The following is a 19,137-nucleotide window of genomic DNA, read 5'->3' on the forward strand; positions in this document are numbered from 1 at the left end:
TGCAATTTATTGATTTTCTCTATATAGGTCTATGTAGATATATCTTATTTATATCTATATAATATAGATATATATCTATTTTTCTATTTATTTCCCTATATGGATTACATATGTCAATAAATATCAATATAGAGAGAAAAAATAACTAGACTGCATATATATGAATAGAAAAAGGAAGCAGAGAAAATAAATAAATTGTATATATACATGCTTGGGTACAGTGAATGATTGTTACATATTATGTATTAAATTTTAATATACATCATACATGTACAGCTATAGATTTTTTTTGGCACATACTGGGGAACTATGGACAAGTTGCTTAACCTGTCAGGGCCCCAGTAACTACATAAATAATTTTCCTCTGAAAAATCATGCAAAGTGTATTTTCAAAAGACAAAGATCACAAACAACATGCAACAGAATTTTACTGAAATATATTAAAACTTCAAAGTAGATCTCTCAATAGAGTACTTTTTTTAAAAGTCAGGGTTGAGAAGAAGTCTTGGAGGACATTAGTTTATAAAAAAAAAAAAAACAATCACCAGAAAACAAATTTTAAAGCTTTCAAAAGTTTCTGAATCTGGACTCACACACTCTAATAAAAGATTCAAGGGGAATGGGGAAATAAATAATGAAAATCATTATGGAATTGTGTAAGATTTCCTATATGGTATTAAAATTCAGGAGTATAAATTTAAACTCAGTTATTTTTGCACTATTTTTCATTAAAATATCCAAATTTTCTTTCACTTTCAAGACAGTGACTAAATAACTTCAAAAATAGGAAGGTCAAACTTTTTAAAAGGTTTAGCATTTTTTTATTCTGAGAAAGGCAAAAGGTTCAAACCAATGTAATATGAGTAAATGTATATGTCTGTGTATGTGTGTGTGTTTGTGTATGTATGTATGTATACATGTATAAAATAAGCATAACTGGCATTATCAGGGAAATCTCTGATCTAAACAGGGGCACCAGGCATGGTAATGGTTGTGTGTACATTGGCTGCATAGGGAGGAACACATTCTGGTCCCTTACTAAAGGACAAGCATAACCAGATGCCCCTGGTTGGTCCTCAAGTATCCTTATAACCCAGTGCATTGTCAGAGCTGTTTGACAACAGCACCCCTTAAGCCAACAATATGGGATATGTATAGAGAAAAGAAAAGACAGGTTATCTTTCAATATAGCCTCTTGGATTTCAAGTGCCTTTCTTCATCCTACTCCCAACCTCTCCCCTGCCACCAAACACTTAGCAATAGTAACCACACTCATACAAGAGGAATAATATGTACTTGCCTAGGCAAAATGGAGACAACACCTCAGATCCCTGGTTGTCTCTTCTGTTTTGTCTTTCTTTCCTTGAGCCCAGGTTACCAAACAAAGATCCTGGAGTTGTGTTTCCCAGCCCTCTTGTCAGTTACAGTTAAATTCAAGAAGTGAAGAGGACTGGTTGCCCAGTAGGTAATGTTCAGGGACAGTTCTCAGAAGGGAACCACTGCTAGGAAGATTCTGCAGCTGAAAAGACTAAAGAGCCATGCATGGATGGCCAGAAGACCCGGACTTTTGAGTTTCTTGTACGGGGCAGATCTGAAATGCAGTCCTACAAAGTTGTCTTTACATCCCCTACAAGGCAGGATAAGAGTGATGGGATACTGTTTCATGTTTTAAACTGTTTCATGTTTTCACTATTTGTCAACATGTGCTGCTGAGTCTTTCATTTAGAGTCTTTCTTTTGGAGTAGAGGAATTAAATATCTGTCCTATACCTAATATCTAGGTACCCTGAGTACCTTCTCTAGAAGAGACTCTGTTAATTCCTATATGAGGAGATACAAGGCTTAAGCCATACTCAATACTTGTTTAGGAGATTTTTTTTTCCTGGAACTTGGGTTACAGGGTAGGGACAGAATGAACTAGACAGTGTAAGAAAAAAACCTGCTCCCCTTTCCTTGGGTTCAGGCTCCCATCGGAGTAAAACTCTTTTTTTTTTTTTTTTTTGCTTTTTGGATGGTAATTGGGGTTAAGTGACTTGCCCAAGGTCACATGGCTAGTTTTTTGTGTTAAGTGTCTGAGGCCGCATTTGAACTCAAGTCCTCCTGACTCCAGGGCTAGTGCTCTCTATTCACTGTGCCACCTAGCCACCCCAGGAATAAAACTTTTACCTGAGCCCAGAGTCAGAACCCTTTTGTGAGAAAGGAATACTCCTTGGGTAACAAAAGAAAAGATTATAACATAACAAAGTGCTAGGTTCAAGACTTGCCTCCAAAACATACAGGTTTTGTAATCCCTAGCAAGTCACTCAACCTCTTAAGCATTCCAGAAAATTCTATAAGATTATAAACTGCAGAACAGTTTTAGTTCTGTACTGGTAGAGGAAATTTCCTTGCCTCAGGCTAGCTCCTTACAACAATGAAACTACAGATCCAGATCCTCCCTAATCCTGACTGAATGTAAATTATAAAAGTCCTTTAGGGGCAGCTAGGTGGCGCAGTGAGTAAAGTGCAGGCCCCAGATTCAGGAGGACCCAAGTTTGGTTCTGGCCTCAGACACTGTAGCAGCAAGCACCCCAAGCTCCTCAGGGTGGTTGCCCATACAGGTTCTTGGATCTGCTTTGTTAAAGGAAAGCAACTCAAAATGGGTTAACAAGCTTACTTTAATCAGTCAAACATATATCATTTACCTCGTTCAGGGGAAAAAGGTCAGCACCCCGAACTTCAAAGTATACAGGCAGAGAGGTATCAAGACAGAAACAGATCAAGTAGACAGCTTTCCAAACTTTCCAACCATTACATCCATACCAAATCAACATCTGGGTTTCAACATCTGGGTTTTTCAAAGCCGGGGGGCTCTGGACAATGGCTTCCGATAATTTCATCTGATCAAATCACAGACCACTTCTCAAAGTGAGCCCCAAAACAAAGCCTCAAATCAGGGTTTATATACCCTTCTCCTGGCTCAGAGAATGTAACAAACTTATTGACTCACTGGCCAATCAAGAAGTATCTACTGAAAAACAAGCCTCCCACCCCAGGCTCCAGGTGCACTTTAGCCTAGGGGCAGGGAAGATCTTTAAATTTACATTCCCATTACAGACACTTAACACACACTCACACACAAAAAAACTAGACATGTAACTTTGGGCAAGTTACTTAACCCCAACTGCCCTCAAAAAGGCAAAAAAAGAAAAAGAAAAAGTCCTTTAGAAAAAAAAATTAGATCACAAAGTCATATTGTAATTCTCAACAACCTTACAAATGCTAGAAAGAAAATCTCTCACCTTAAATCCATGCTACCCAACCTGGCACATAATCGTTAACTGCACCTTGGTAACATGTATACTGAACATCGGGAAATTAAAAACCAACCAGGAAAATTCAATCAACACAGTATGTAGTAATGCAGTGCCCCACTGGTATATGATATTTTCATTATGGTGTCCCTCAAGAAAAAATAGAGTACCCATGTATACCCACAAATACAAAGGTGTTCATCGTGTTTTTATCTTTGATGTATCCTTTGTAGTCACTGCTAAGTCCTGCTCTATTCATGTTATACTTCAGCAATAGTCTACTTTGAACTTCTGTCTAGTTCATTTCTTTAGTATTAATTGACTGGACAATTATAAAATCATGTAATTTTTTTAAAGCTAAAGGAAAATTTTCTAGGGATAGGTATTTGTAGTCTTGGAATTAGGAGGAAACAAAGATTATTTGGCCCAACCTCTTTAACAAGTAAAATAATTAGCCCAAATCAGTCATTCAATCAAGAGAATAAAAACAAAACAATCCCTGCCTTTAGGGTTCTAAGAAAGAATATACACATAAATATATATAAAGGATAAATAAATAGGAAGTAAATAAGAGAAGGAAGACACTAGAATTAAGAGGGGCTGGGAAAGACTTCCTGTAAGAGAAGGGATTTTAGTTGGGACTTATAGGAAAGAGAGCATTTCAGTTATGGGAGATAGCCAGAGAAACTGCCAAGAGCCCAGATATGGAGTGTTTTGTTCATGGGAGAGCAGAAAGGCTAGTGTTACTGGATTGAAGAGTAGAGGGACAGCTTTCAGAATTTGCCCTGAATCAGATCACTTTGGGAGCAATGAAAGTTTGCAGGTTTCTAGTCTATCCCTGAGATCCTACAATAACAAAACACTGAGGAAAGCATCATCAAGAAGTACACAGTGCCTCACTATAACACCAAGTTCAATAAAGAAACTGGCTAGAAGAATGAGCAAACAAAGAATTCCCCTATAAAAAGCTATTATGGTGACAGGGATGCTCAGGACTCAAATCCAGAAGAGAATGAACTAAAAAAAAAAAATACAAACAAAGCCTCAAAGAAAAATACAGCTTTGGCACAAATTCAACTAGAATTCCTAGAAAGGATAAAGCAAGACTCAAAAAAAAAAAAGATTTTAAAATTGTTTTATAGATAGAATGAGAACACTTAATGAAAAAAGAAATGAGAGTCATGGAAGAAAGAATTGAAAGTAAGAGCTTGGCACAAAAGGTCCAAAACTTTGCCTAAGCAACAAATACCTTGAAAATTAGAATGAACCAAAAAAAAAGTTAACTTCATTTCACAACCAGCTATATTAAAATAAAGTTAAAAGTTTGAAAAAAAAGAAAATATAAGGTATCTCATAGAAAAAAAAATAAAGAACAGATCTGGAAAAGAGATAATGATGACAGGGATGTTCAAAACATAAATACAAAAGATGAATCCAGAACATCTATAAGCAAAACCTAAAAGCAAATTATAATCTGGACACAAATTCAATTAGAATTTCTGGGAGAAATGATTTGAGAATTAGTTTTAAAAAGTTTAAAATTTTAGAGAGAGAATAAGAACACTTGAAGAAAAAAATGGAAAAGAAATAAGAACTATGAAATAAAGAAGTAGAAAGGAAATGAACAGTTTGGCATAAGAGGTCCAAAACCTTGCCTAAACAACAAATTCCTTGAAAATTAGGATGGACAAAATTGAAGCCAATGACTACGATGCAACAAGAAATATTAAAACAAAGTCAAAGTGCATGAAAAGGAAAAAAGTATCCCATAGCAAAAAAATGACCTAGAAAAAAGATCAAGGAGAAATTTATGAATCATTGAACTATTTGAATGCCATGACCAAAAATAGGAGCTTAGACATTCTATTTCAAGAAATCTCAAAACTGTCCACATCTCTTAGAACCAGAGGACAAAGTGGAAATTAAAAGAATCCACAGTTCACCTACTCAAGAAACCTCAAAATAAAAACTCCCCAAAACCTCAAAGTCAAAATTCAGAGCTTCCAAATAAAAGGGAAAAAAATGCTCCAAGCTTCCAGAAAGGAAGAATCCAAGTATCAAAGAGCTGCAGTCAGGATTACACATAATTTAGCAATCATGAAGTAGTAAAGAACTTCGAATATGATATTCCAGAAGGCAGAGGTTATGAGTGACAGTGAAAATTAAACTAGCCAGCAAAGTTCTATATAAAATTACAAGGGGAAAAATGGACCTTTAATGAAACAGAAGACTTCCAAGCATTCCATTACCCAGGGCTGAGGTGAAATTTTGAAGTGAAGAGACAAATAAAGAAGTGGTAAGTATGAATGAACAACGATAACAGACTAAACAATGATAAACTGCTTATATTCAAATATGAGTGGACGATCTTTGTTTCCCCTCTGAACTCTTGTCAGAATCAGAGTGTATAGAAAGAGTTCTATTAGACAAGGCATGGGTATGGTTTTCTTATATCTTCATGATTTTAAGAATAGAGAAAGAGAGAGGAAGAACTCGCTGTGGGATGGGAAGAAGGGAAAAGAAAGTTAGGGAAAATTATCTCACATTATCAGGGTACACAAATAAACATCTATAGAAACAAGGGAGAAGTGAGGGAAACAGCTGATACTTGAACCTCATTCTCATCTGAAGTGGTCAAAAGAAGGAAGAAAGAAGGGAAAGGGAAGGGTGGCTAGGTGGCGCAGTGAATAGAGCACTGACCCTGGAGTCAAGAGGACCTAAGTTCAAATTTTACTTCAGACACTTAATACGCGCACACACACACACACACACACACACACACACAAACTAGCTATGTGACCTTGGGCAAGTCACTTAACCCCAATTGCCCTACCTTCCCCCTCCAAAAAAAATGGGAACGGAGAGGGAGAGCAAGAAAATGAGTATTAGAGTTGGGTACAGAAATACATTTCACTTAACAGGAAAATTAAGAGGGAAAGGCTAAAAGAAGGAAGGATGAATAAGTAGGGTAGATTAAGGGAGGGATTAATCCTAAACAAAACACTAAGGATATACAAAAACATAGCTTTTTTTGAGGAAGTAAAGAATAGGAATCTGAGGGTTACCCATAAATTAAGAAATGGGTGAACATATTATAGCATATAAATATGATGGAATACTACTGCACTAAACTTATCAATATAATGACCAACCAGGATTCCAGAGGGATAATTAGCTAAACATGCTTCTCACCTCCTGATATAAAGAGATGAAGGACTCAGAATGCAGAATGAGATATTTTTTGGGACATGGCCAATGTGGAGATGCGTTTTGATTTACTATACATATTTTAATGAGTTTAATTTTTTTTATGTTTACATTTGGGGGAGAGACTGGAGGGAAAGGAGTCAAATTTTTGCTGATTATAATAATTTTTTAAAAATTTTTAAATTTGGGGGCAGCTAGGTGGTACAGTGAACACCAGCCCTGGAGTCAGGAGGATCTAAGCTCAAATCCGGCTTCAGACACTTAACACTTACTAGCCATGTTACTTTGGGCAAGTCACTTAACCCCAACTGCCCTGCCTTTCCCCCTCCAAAAAGCAAAAAAATAAATTTTTTTAATTTTATGAAGATCAGATATAGAGGATTAGGAACAGTATTCCCTCATAAAACAGTGAAAATCGGTAGAGGAAAAAAATGTTTACAAGAAAGCTTGGCATTAAAACTGCTTTATAACCTAGTTCAACCCACCTCTCTAAACTTATTAACATTAATAGCACTAATAATAATCATAGCTAACATTTATATAGCACTTTACAGTTTCGTCATTCAACATTATTCTATTTAAGTTTATTAAATATTATTCCATTTCACACATTCTTCAATCCACCCAAACTAATCTTTTTTTTTCACCCAAACTAATCTTTCTGCTATTCCTCACACACAATCTATCTTCCATTTCTGTACCTTTACATAGGCTATCTTTTGGATAGATAACCCCTAAAAGTAGTTCATCATTATTTGTAATATCTTGGTAGATACCTCAAAACTAAATAGGAGGACAGCAATCCAGATTGTCCTTGGGAAATTAGAAAGTACATTTAATGACATCAAGCTTAATCTCAAACAAAGGCCTAGTCTTTTAACATCAATATGCCATATGTCTACAAGTCACACAGTATCACTGTCTCTGGAGAAATTAAGCTGCAGGTCACTAAAAGCATAATAGAGGAACACGACAGGCTTAAGTAGGCAAAAACATTACGAAAAACCACAGAAAAGAAACAACATAAAGACAATCATAAAGATATATAAGCAGAAAACTAGACCAGGCAATAATGTAAAAGAAATGGACAGTTTATGAACAGCACAACTGTTCCAATGGTATTTACATAATATTGATGATGATGATAATTACAATAGTTAGAATTTACACAGAGCTTTTAAGGTATGAAAAGAATTATACATATATTATATATCATTGGATCTTCACAACAACTCTGAGAGGTGGATGCTATTACTATGTGCCCATTTTATAGGTAAGGAAACTGAAGCTGAGAAGAATTAAGTGACTTGCCCAGAGTTATACAGGTGTCATAAATATAATGGAAAATCCTCCGCATGTTGAATAGATCCCTGCCCCCATGGAAGATTCACAAAAGGATATAAATAATATTTCCCCCATACAGGGTTACAATCAGAACCACTGGAGAGAACACAGTGATGAAATCACAAGTCCACCAAAGGATCTATCTAGCAGCATTATAAAAATCTTAACATAAAACTACTTAAAAATCCACACAAATTTCTAAGAATAAGATACAAACCACCACATCAAAATGATCAAAGATTATTAAAGGCAGCTCTAGAAATTAATGACACAAAATACTAATAACTAACTGAAAAATTACTAAGATACCCTAGTAATTAGAAAAATGTTTTAATTTGAGATATCACATAACATCCATTAAATTGCCAGAGATAGTTATAAAAGAATAAAACTGGCAAACAGTCTGGCATACTGGAAAGAAAGCCATCCTCAAAGTCAGAAACTTTCTTCTGACATGCTAACAAGTCACTTAAACTGTCAATGATCCAGGCAATCTCTAAGACTCTAAGATGCCATCTGCATTGCTGTTTCCAGCAACAAGGAAATGATAGACAAAAAAGAGCAGAGAGATAGAGAGGGGGAGAGAGAGAGAGAAGCTGAGACAAAGAGAAAGTGGGAGAAAAGAAGTAGAAGGGAAATAAATGAAAGAAGTCATAGGGCAAGGGTAGGCGAAAGGGGCAGGGAAAAGTAGTAGTAGCAGCAACAGCAGCAGCTGTTATCACAGCAAATATTTATATAGTGCTTTAAGGTTAAAAATCACTTTATAAATGTTGTTTCATTTTATCCTCACAAACACTGTGGAAGGGGGATGCTATCATTATCTTTTTTTATAGATAAGGAAACTGAAGTGGAGAAGTTAAGTAATTTGGCCAGGGTTCACAGCTCAAGTGTCTGAGGCAGGATTTGAACTCTAGGTCCAGCACTGTATTCTCTATACCACCTAGCTGCCAAAGTAGGGAGTAGGAAAGAGAAGGGAAGAGAGAAAGAGAGGAAGAAGAGTAACAGAAGAGGGAGGGGAGAAAAATTTAATGCTGGCAGTGTGAAGAGAAGAAAAATATCAAATGATATACTACTAATGAAGCTGGGGATTGTTCCAATCTTTTCTTGAAAACAACATGGCACTTGGGGTGGCTAGGTGGCTCAGTGAATAGAGCACCAGCCTTGGAAGTCAGGAGGACCTGAGTTCAAATCTGGCCTCAGACAGTTGACAAACTTACTAGCCATGTGACCTTGGGCAAGTCACTTAACCCCACTTGCTCTCCAAAATAAAAAAAAAAGGCAAAAACAACATGGCATTATACAATTATACACTCTGCCCCAAGAAGGTGACCATTAAACTAGCCCATAAGTATATTAATAGGTACATAATACCTAGCTATTAAAACTTATTCACAGTAGGATTATTCATAATTTTTTAAAACCCTAGCTGTGTCAAGTAATTCAAAACAACTGTGTTATAGCAACATATCAGAATTATATCATGCCATAGGTAATTATGAACATACAGAATACAAAGAAATATAGGATGACATGAAATTATAGCAAATGAGGAAAGAATAATGAAAACAACACATACATTGACTTAATCATAAAGTTGTCATTATGTATCATTGGATTACACCCTAGAATCACCTTTGGCTCAGAAGGAGAAGCTTCACTCTATCTTTCCAGGAGCCGAGCCTCCATCTCACCTCCTGGTTACTACCAGCTCCCATCTATGCTACTACACACCTAAATTTTTGGTCCTAGTTTTTCTTATTTTCCATTCTTATTGGCACTACACAGATTAAGAGCAGAGTAAGAGAGATTCTGCATAGTTCTATCTCTCTCTGTACATGGGGTATCAGGAGAACTAGCCATTGAGTCTAGTCCTCATGAGCAGTAGACTCAACTGATGCAATCTCCATGTAAACTTTGGCATATGCAGCAGACATTTTGTAACTTATCTTGAACCTTCTGACTGATGGGGGAGCCCTAAATGGGCAGCATTCAAAATGTACTAACCAATCAAATGAAGCCTCTTGCTTCTGTTCCTTTTCTCCCTGTCATTATCTGTGGAGACAAAATTTTCTATAAGTCCCTAGATGGAAACCTTGGGCTCTCTCCATCCAAGGTTGACACATGGCCCATGAATATGGGTCTCTGTTCTTTGTGAATATTCTTGCCTGTTTTAAAGGTATATAACAGATAACTATGACTTTGTGAGCTTAAGGTCAGAAAGGTAGCCACAAGAGGTCTGGGATTACAGTCTACACTGGGTTTTGTAAATAGATAGCCTAGCATTAAGCCCTGGAGAAACAACCTTTGGACCCAGTTCAGTATTAGTGGAGGACTCACCCCAATAATTATGCTGCATTTGTGAAGGAACTTGGTTGGACCAATACTATGTAGAAATTATTTCAAATTTGAACCCACTCTTCCCAGAGACTGAGGCAGAAAGGGGGAAGAGTGTTTTCTGCCCCTCAAGCAGAAGGGTTTTGAAGAGGGGGGGGTGTTTATACTTCAGTTCTTGCTAATAGGTGTTAATTTGTTAAATAGAACTTAAATATTAATCACTGATGGCTAACAATGGGTGAAACACACCAGAATGAGGACTAGAGATGACTGTGTTAGAGAAAGACAATTCAACTATTCAGAGGTATCCCAGAACCCTAAAGAGAAAATGTAGCTGGCTTTACTCTGGGGAGAGTGAGTTCACAGTCTTGCTTCATCTTGATGAGTCTTCTTGCTTCCTCCAGCAACACCACAAAAACAAAGAGGATTTTTTTTGGTAAGGACTGTTTATGTGTGGTTTCTTTTTAAAGGATGTACTAAGTGACATTATGCACCAGAGTACACCATGATGCTAAGAATTTTTTTTTTGCCTTTTTGGAGGGCAGTTGGGGTTAAGTAACTTGCCCAAGGTTACACGGCTAGTTTTTTTTGTGTGGGTGTTAAGTATCTGAGGCCGGAACCAAACTCTGGTCTTCCTGACTCTGGGGCCGGCGCTTTACTCACTGTGCCACCTAGCCACCCCCCATGGTACTCAGATTTTATCTATAATCACTCTATGCTATATAAATTAAGCCCCCAAAAAGTAAAGATAGTTAAACAAAAAATTCAGAAAACAATATCACTGTACATAATTCATTGATCTTTAAACATCTGAATGATAATAAACAGCAACAAGCAAAGCAATGAGCATTTTTGCTAAGTACATGCTATAAGCTAAGTGTAGAAGACATAAATATCAGGGGGAAAAACCAATACCTTGCCCTCAAGAAACTTACTTTCTAATGAGGGAAGACAACAACAAACTACTGAAAATGGGGTACAGGTGGAGGGAAGGTACCCAACCAGGAACATAGTGTTGATGAAGTCTAGAGAGTCATAAACAGATCTGGGAGGGAAATGAAGCATGACCTGCCTGGGCTCCTTCCTAAAATGGAGGCCCCAGTGGGAGAAGAGGGCCACATGAGGGAAAGTGTTGCAGAATAAGAAAGCCCTAAGTGCTGAAAGAATTTCTAGAGGAAATTTCTAGGGACCCATATTCATGGGCCATGTGTCAGCCTTAGATGGAGAGAACCCAAGGTTTGTCCACATCTAGAGACTTACAGAACATTTTGTCTCCACAAATACTGACAGGGAGAAAAGGAAGCAGCTGAAGCATGACAGTGAAGTTCAGAGATACAGTCAAAACTGCTTTCAACTTCTGTGACATCATCACTTCACTGGAGAAATAAGAATCAGATTTTCTTCTCATTTTACTAGTGAGGAAACGGAGTTACCTGGAAGGTAAACTGAGTTGACTACATGCACACTGGTAGCTATGTGACTCTGTCAGAGCAAATACGAGAGAATCCAGGCTTCCTGAGTACCAGTACTATGTTCTTCCTAGTACATTATAAATTATCAGCTCCCTCATTTACTGAGTGAGCCAAAACTGACTCAATTTCTTTGAAACCTCCTCAGTTTTCTTAACTCCTCTGCTAACAGAAAAAAATAATCTCTATAGCCCAGTCGCTCCTCTCTCTTCCCAGAGCCATGGACACCCTATATCTAGGCTGCAGAAGTTTGCTCCAGATGCAGCCACCAGCTTAGATATACTCCTTCAGGAGCAAAACTTGCTGCAGGCAGCATCTCAGAAGCACCACCAATGCAGATCCCAGGGAAAATGGGTTCTGAACTACTGCTGCTAGATCACAGAACTGAGAAAAAAGGTGAGTGGGGCAGGTAACCAGGACAGGACACCATGTTATGTTCCACCAAGCCTGAGAGAAAAAAAAGCATGGCATCTAGTTGGGACCAGCTCTGACCACCCAAAATTCAGCTGGGGCAGAGACCTAGGCTAGTGAAGTATGGATTATCCAGTATAGGAGGAGGCCAACAGGCTCTGAGATTCAAGTTCCACAATCAGAGGGAAGAAAGTCAAGAAGTGAGTGATAAGGAAAATAAGGTGTAGGGAAAATGAAAGTAGTAAAGATTTCATAAAAAAGAAAACTCAAAGAACTTGTAGATAAATAAGTCAACAGGAAAACAGTAACAACAAAAGGAAATACAGCCTCCAGGTTTAAGAAATGAGTTTAAGCATCTATGAATAAATAAATACTCCAAAAGAAAATGATCAAACATTTGATGAAATGGAGGACCCTGTAAAATTTGAGGAGAATGTGGAAACAAACACACTGTTTCTGAATAGTTTAAATGAGAAATAAGAATTGAGAGAGCAGAATTTATAGCCTAGGGGGGCCAGGTAGCACAGCGAGTAAGAGCACCAGCTCCAGTGTCGGGATGACCTGGATCAAATCCAGGCTCAGATACTCAGCACCACACCCAGAAATAACTGGCCGTGTAACCTTGAGCAAGTTACTTAACCCCAATTGCTTAAAAAAAAAAAAAAGAATTTATAGCCTGTTTTGCAAAAAATGACAAGCAGTATAGAAAAATTTGAAGCAGCTATAGCAAGTCTCATCAAATAAAATAGAGAACACCATATTAGGAATACAAATACACAGAAGTGAAGGAAAACCTAGAAGAGAAGGAAAAAAACAGTAAAATTAAAAGAATATATGCTCACTCTGCAAGCAAAACAAACTGATCGCAAAGAAAAGAGTACATAGACAACCTAAAGTTCATAAGTCTCCCAGAAGAATGTAACAGGACAAAACATCTTAACACTCTAAGAAAATAATAGGAGAGCACTGCCCAGAACTTCTGAGCACAGAAAATGAAATTCCAATTGAATTGAAAGAATTCACAGATCAGCTCTAAAAAAAAAAAGTTAATAAGCTCTGCAAGAGCACGTGCATACACACACGCATGCACACACAAACACACACACGGGTGCAAAAGAGTTCATCTATAACACCCACACACAAAAAAACCTAGCCGTGTAACCTTGGGCAAGTTACTTAACCCCAATTGCCCTCCAAAAAAAAAAAAAGTTCATCTAACCTCTACATAGAAAATAATGATTTATACTGACTTTGCTGGGGGAAAGCAGAAGTAGAAAAATGACCCATTATATGGCTATCAGTTGTTACACTCAGGGTTAAGAGCTTCATATTTCTGAAATTTGATACTGTGTGAAATTACTAAAAGTTCTCTTTTTAAATCATCTTTCTAAGTTTGCAAATCAAGTATGAGGCACCACAGTATAGTACAGAGCTGGCCTCTGACCCTGGAATAGTTGGGTTCAAGTCTCATCTTTGATACATACCCTTGTCAAGTCATTTAACTTCTCAATGCCATATGTAACTCTAAGATTATAAACTGCTGAATAAATTCTGATCTACATCTATCTACTGTGTATGTTTACATTCAATCAACACTTTTAAGTAACTACCATGTTAATAGTTACTTAATAAATGTTAAAGTTTCAGTTACTTAGAAAAAGCATTCTTTACCTGACTGCCTTTATTGATGAAATCATAGTGTCTAGCTTAAAAAAAAGAATGTTTAGAAATTATACTTAAATATAATAGCACTGCTGATGGGAGATATGAATTAACACTATTATGGAAAGCAATTTGGAAAATAAAGTGATGAAAATGCCCATATAGTTCAGCCCAGTGATTTCCAGAGATTCCACTGCAAGGCATACACTCAAAGGAGGTGACTGAGAAAAAGAAAGGCTCCATATATGCCAAAATATTTGTAGTAGCATTTTTTTCTCATATCAAAGAACTAGAAACAATGTAAATGCCCACAGATTAGGGAATGAATAACTAAACAAATTATGGTACATGAATGAAAAGGATTGTCAAGAAATGAGCATAATAAATCTAAAGACATATGGAAAGACACACATGAATTAATACAAAAAGTAAAGTAAGCAGACCCAGGAAAATATACATAATGTATATTTTCACAATACATATTGTAAATGAAAAATACAACCATAAAATTACTGAGTAACTCTTGAGAAAATGTAATGAACAATCACCACCAAAAAAGAGATATGAAAATACAATCACCTCCCCTTTTACTCCCCACCATGCAGAAGAAAGGATCCACTGCCTACAACATCAGATTTTTTTAAATGTGTTGTCCAGTTTTATTTAATTTTTTCTTATTCCTTTTTTTAATTTTGTAATGAGTACTAATTCTTTGAGAGGGGGAAATAGAGAGAAAGTTAGATGAGGCAAAAACAAATGATATCAACAAAAACCTATTTTTAAAAAGAAAACTTTTTTTTTTTGCTTTTTGAAGGGCAATTGGGGATAAGTAACTTGCCCAAGTTTTGTGTGTGTGTGGGTGTTAAGTGTCTGAGGCTGGAACTGAACTCGGGTCCTCCTGACTCCGAGGCCAGCGCTGTGCCACCTAGCCGCCCTAAAAAGAAAACTTTTTAATGTAAAAAAATTAATCCATAACATAAAAATGTAAATACTTGGCAATGTATTTAATTTGCTTTGTTCAACTTGTCATAAATCCATTGAACCACAGGTTAAAAAGATTACAAAGGCTAAGTCAAAGCTTCCATGGGAAATTAAACTCATTTCTATAAATAGCCAACAAGTAGCGTTTTAGCTTCTACTACAAGTGTTACAGTGATGGTGAAACAAAACTTCACAAGGCAATTCCATTCTATTTTGGAAAAATCTTTCATATTTATTAAGTTTTTCCTTATAGTGTACTGGCTCCTATTTTTGCCTTCAAGACCAAGTAGAATATGTTTTTTTTTTTAAAGCTTCACCCCCTCCCATATTACAACCCTTCAAATACCTAAATACAGATGATTCTTCCCCCTAAGTTCCCTAAGCTTTCTCTAAGTTAATATGCTTGTTAATTTCTTGAATCAATCTTCAAACTGCATGATTATAACTTTCTCTAATCATCCTAGTTACCATTTCTACTTTGTCAATATCCCTTCAAACGTGGCACTGGATAGACATAATACCATCCTCCCCTCCACACTGGTAAGGGTCATGCCCTTTTACCTGAGGGTATGACCAGGTATATACAGTATGGCATGACTAATTTATCCTTTGCTCTTGAAATTGTACTTTTTTAAATGCAGTAGTCGTTTCTTCAGAACTGTTTATAACTAACAACTTCATAAATTGTTCTCTCCATTTATACTAAATGTCTTGTCCTATATGAACTGTTTTATTATTCTTAGTGTTTGAATAGGCACTCAAGACCCTTTTCTATCTGCTGTGAAGACCATACTATGTGCTAAATTCTGATATTCCCAGAGGAAAACTGGGTGGGAATACAAATCAAAAATAAATTCTAGATTAAAAAGTTCTGAAGATTAAATTCAATTTATGACAACACAAGAGCTACTCTTCTGTAGCACTGGACACAATCTAAAATTAAGTTTATTTTAATTTATAATTTATGCATATAGTAAAACCCTGTGGATTTGAAGAAGAAATTTCTGCTTACCAAATATTTTAGTAAATTGGAGATTAGCCAGTAATTTTTTTCTCTTTTGTTTCAGATTCAGAACTTAAACACTGAAAAAAAAGGGCATTTCCACACAAATAGTAAAACAGTAAGAGGGTCTATATGAAAGCATGAATCTCCATTTCATATCACATAAGTTTTTAAGTATATAATAAATTCTACACATTACTCTCAAAACTGTCCAGCCTGTTTGTGTTTCCTTCTAAACTTGCCTTCTATTCTCTTCAGTGTATTTTTTTGATGTTTCAATGATCTTTTTTTTTATTTCACTAATGCTATCCTTCCATCCCCAGATCTTCTTCCCCCCAATTAATAAAAGAAGAAAAAATTCCTTTTAACAAATAAGCATAAGCAAGCAAAATTAATCCATAGAGTAGGCATGTTCAAAAATGTATGTTTCTTTCTGCATGTTAAGTCCACTACCTCTCTATCAGGAGGTTCATCACAGGTGTTCTGGTGAAATGATTGGTCATTGCATTGAACTGAGTTCTTAAAAAAAAAAATCTCTCAAATTTGTTTTTCCTCAGTGTTATTGTCCTTGTGTAAATTGTTCTCCTGATTCTGCTTACTTTATCCTACATCAGTTCATAAAATCCAGGCTCTGCTGAAATTGTCTCTTTTGTAAGTTGCTACTTAGCCAATATTTCATTATATTCATATTCCAAAATTTGTTCTCCCATTATCTAATCGTTTTAAAAAAAGCAATTCCTTTATTCTGCTTCTACCTGTCAATTCTTCCTTATGGTCAGGAGCTTTGTCTTGTTTATGACTATTTCCTCCCTTTGACATACTTCTCTTAAACCCCACCCCTCCCTACTTCATGTCCTGTTGTGATTGCATTCCTATGCCTAACTCGTGTGTGTGTGTTGAACCCTATTTTGTCGATTTTAGATAAGATTAAGTTTTCTCTAATACCCACTACACTTTTTTTGTGTTTGTATATTCTTCTCCCATACCCCTGTTAAGAGGAATAGTATATTCCAACTTCTTTCTCCTCTCTACATTGGTATATTCCTTGTACCCTGCCTTCTCTTTCTTTTCTCCCCCTCAGAATAACCAGTTCATTCCCAAGTGCTCTGACCTTGTCTCCCTCAAAATACCCTCTTGCAGACATGAAGGTTTTGAAGGGACCTTGTTCTCTCCTTTTTAGAATGCTTGCATTACATAATCATAAACAGCTTCTTCCCACTCCTCAAATAAATTTACCTTTCTCATTTTCTCTGAACTCCCTTGTGTTTATATTTCAGACTTCCTACTGAACTCAATTTTTTTTCATCAGAAATAACTGAAAATCTCCTATTCCAATATGAGTCCATTTCCCCACTTGGTTTTAAATAGCTCATTTTTGGGTGAAGCTTACCACTCTCTTCTGGGCTATTTATTTCCCCTTCCAATTCTTTTCTCTAGAGTTTTTCTTTCATTTTTAACTTTCATTTCCTCTAGACATTTATGTAGTTCTTATAAAAAAAAAAGATCCATTTTCTTTTAAATCTTAGCTTACAGTTGTTTCAGAATTACTTCTTCTTTGGGGATTATCTCTAAATCTACCACAAAATTTTGACATTCTTCATTGTTATCTTTGATGTACTTATCTTCCCAGACTTAGTTCCTGAAATGGAGTTTTGTATCAAAATTAGACTCTGCCCCTCTGCTGCGCTTTTCAGTGGTATGGTCAGTTCTGCTTGGTCTTGCCCTGGGTCACCTGGATCCTTGAGCTGACCTTCAGATCCCAGGGTTAGTACTCTCTCTCCTCCCCAAATCTTTGAGGCTCCAAGTGCTTGCCCAGTAATCTTCCAGGCTCCGGGATATTTAAAGTAAAAACTGTAGCCCTTGAATGATGTTAAGTATATTTGAGTTTAAAAGAAAATAAACAATACCAAAATATTAGATCAGTGGAAAGGAAGTTGACATAAGCCCTGCCTTTTTACCTACATGGTTTAAATGACCCTACATGGTTCTTACCTCCTGGTTTAAAGGTTCAAGATTTAAGAAAATGAAAACTAATGGATGACATGGGCTCAATTTCTTTCAAGTACAGATAAGATCAGAAGTCTGGAGAACTGAACAGGTGAATGCTTTATTTAGAAACATAGTAGATTTAATAGCAAATTTCAGAAGTCTTATGATATTATACCATATATATGATATACAAAACCATTAAGGTTTTCATGAAGTTAGTTATATAGAATGCTAATATATCATAATCTAGTTTGGATTAATTTGGATTTCATTCCAATGCAGAATTCCTCAGATACTCTGCCAGTAAATACTTATCAACGTTGTAAATTCTCACTTTAAACAATTGTCCTTTCATTTCTCAGTAAAAAATCATGGAAGAGAATTATAGTAATATCTATTTCTAAGTCTCTGATATTTTTATAAAACATTATGTAGTATAAAATATTTTATCAAAGCAAATGAAAAGTATGCTTTTTGTTATCGACTTGCAATTTGTGAAGATTCTGATTACTTATTCTAACAGGGTTCTCATGACAGTATCAGTTAAACAGAAAATGTCCCTTCTGTGTTGCAGCCCCCAAATTAAGATAAACATACAAATATATGAAATGCCAACCTAGGACTAAAATCATAGACTTGCAGACTTCAATTATATGAAGAAACATCCTTACAAACTATCTAGGTTAAACCTCTCATATTAAAGAAGAAAAAAATCTGAGATCCCACTTCCAGGCAAAGAGATGGTCATTCAATAATATAACAGAGTTCCAGACCTTCTTGAAAAAAAAGCCAGAACTCAATGGAAAATTCAACCTCCAATTACGAGATGCAACAGTGACTTAGAAAGGTAAACAAGGAGAACACACACACACACACCCTGCTATTTGATAAGAGCAAACTGGTTATAGACAAGTAGAGGGTATGACTATAAAATACACAAAATGACGATTTTTTAAAAAATCTTGTTAAGGGCTACAAAGGGACTGGTTGAAGTGGAAAAGGATAAATTATGCCACTCATAGAGGCATAAAAACTGTATAGCAGAGGAAAAAAAGGGAGGGTGTTGGGAAGCATATGAGCTTTTCCCTCATTGGTTCTGGTACAAGGAGGGAATAACAACCAGTTAAGCATAGGACGCTATAGAGAAGAAACGCAAAAAGAATCATTTTAGAGAGAAAGAGGGGAGGGAGAGGAGCTTCGCATGAGATTTGTTCCTGTCGTTCTTGATGCGAAGAAAAAATAGCATACTTCATTAAGTATAACAATATCCTACAGGCAGTAGGAGGGGGAAAGGGTTACGAAAGGGGGGTGGGAGTGGTTTGTGGGGAGGGAAGTAGTAAGGGGAAAAGGGGAGGAAAAGGGAGGGGGGCCGAAAAGGGAACACTGAGGGAGGCGGTGGTCAAAAGGAAAACTATTAAGGGGGGAAGGGAGAAGGGAGGGAAAAT

At 36.4% G+C, this 19,137-nt stretch overlaps 1 long non-coding RNA gene across 1 annotated transcript in view; it reads right to left on the bottom strand.

Moving 5' to 3' along the window:
• The window catches only part of LOC138176235 (uncharacterized), a 94,953-nt gene that overhangs the window by 3,822 nt on the left and 71,994 nt on the right, over positions 1 to 19,137 (bottom strand). The window lies entirely within an intron of this gene.

This window comes from Petaurus breviceps, unplaced genomic scaffold (genome assembly GCF_028583685.1).
Source record: "Petaurus breviceps papuanus isolate PSGF00001 unplaced genomic scaffold, PetGlider_PUasm1.0 84, whole genome shotgun sequence".
NCBI lineage: Eukaryota > Metazoa > Chordata > Mammalia > Diprotodontia > Petauridae > Petaurus > Petaurus breviceps.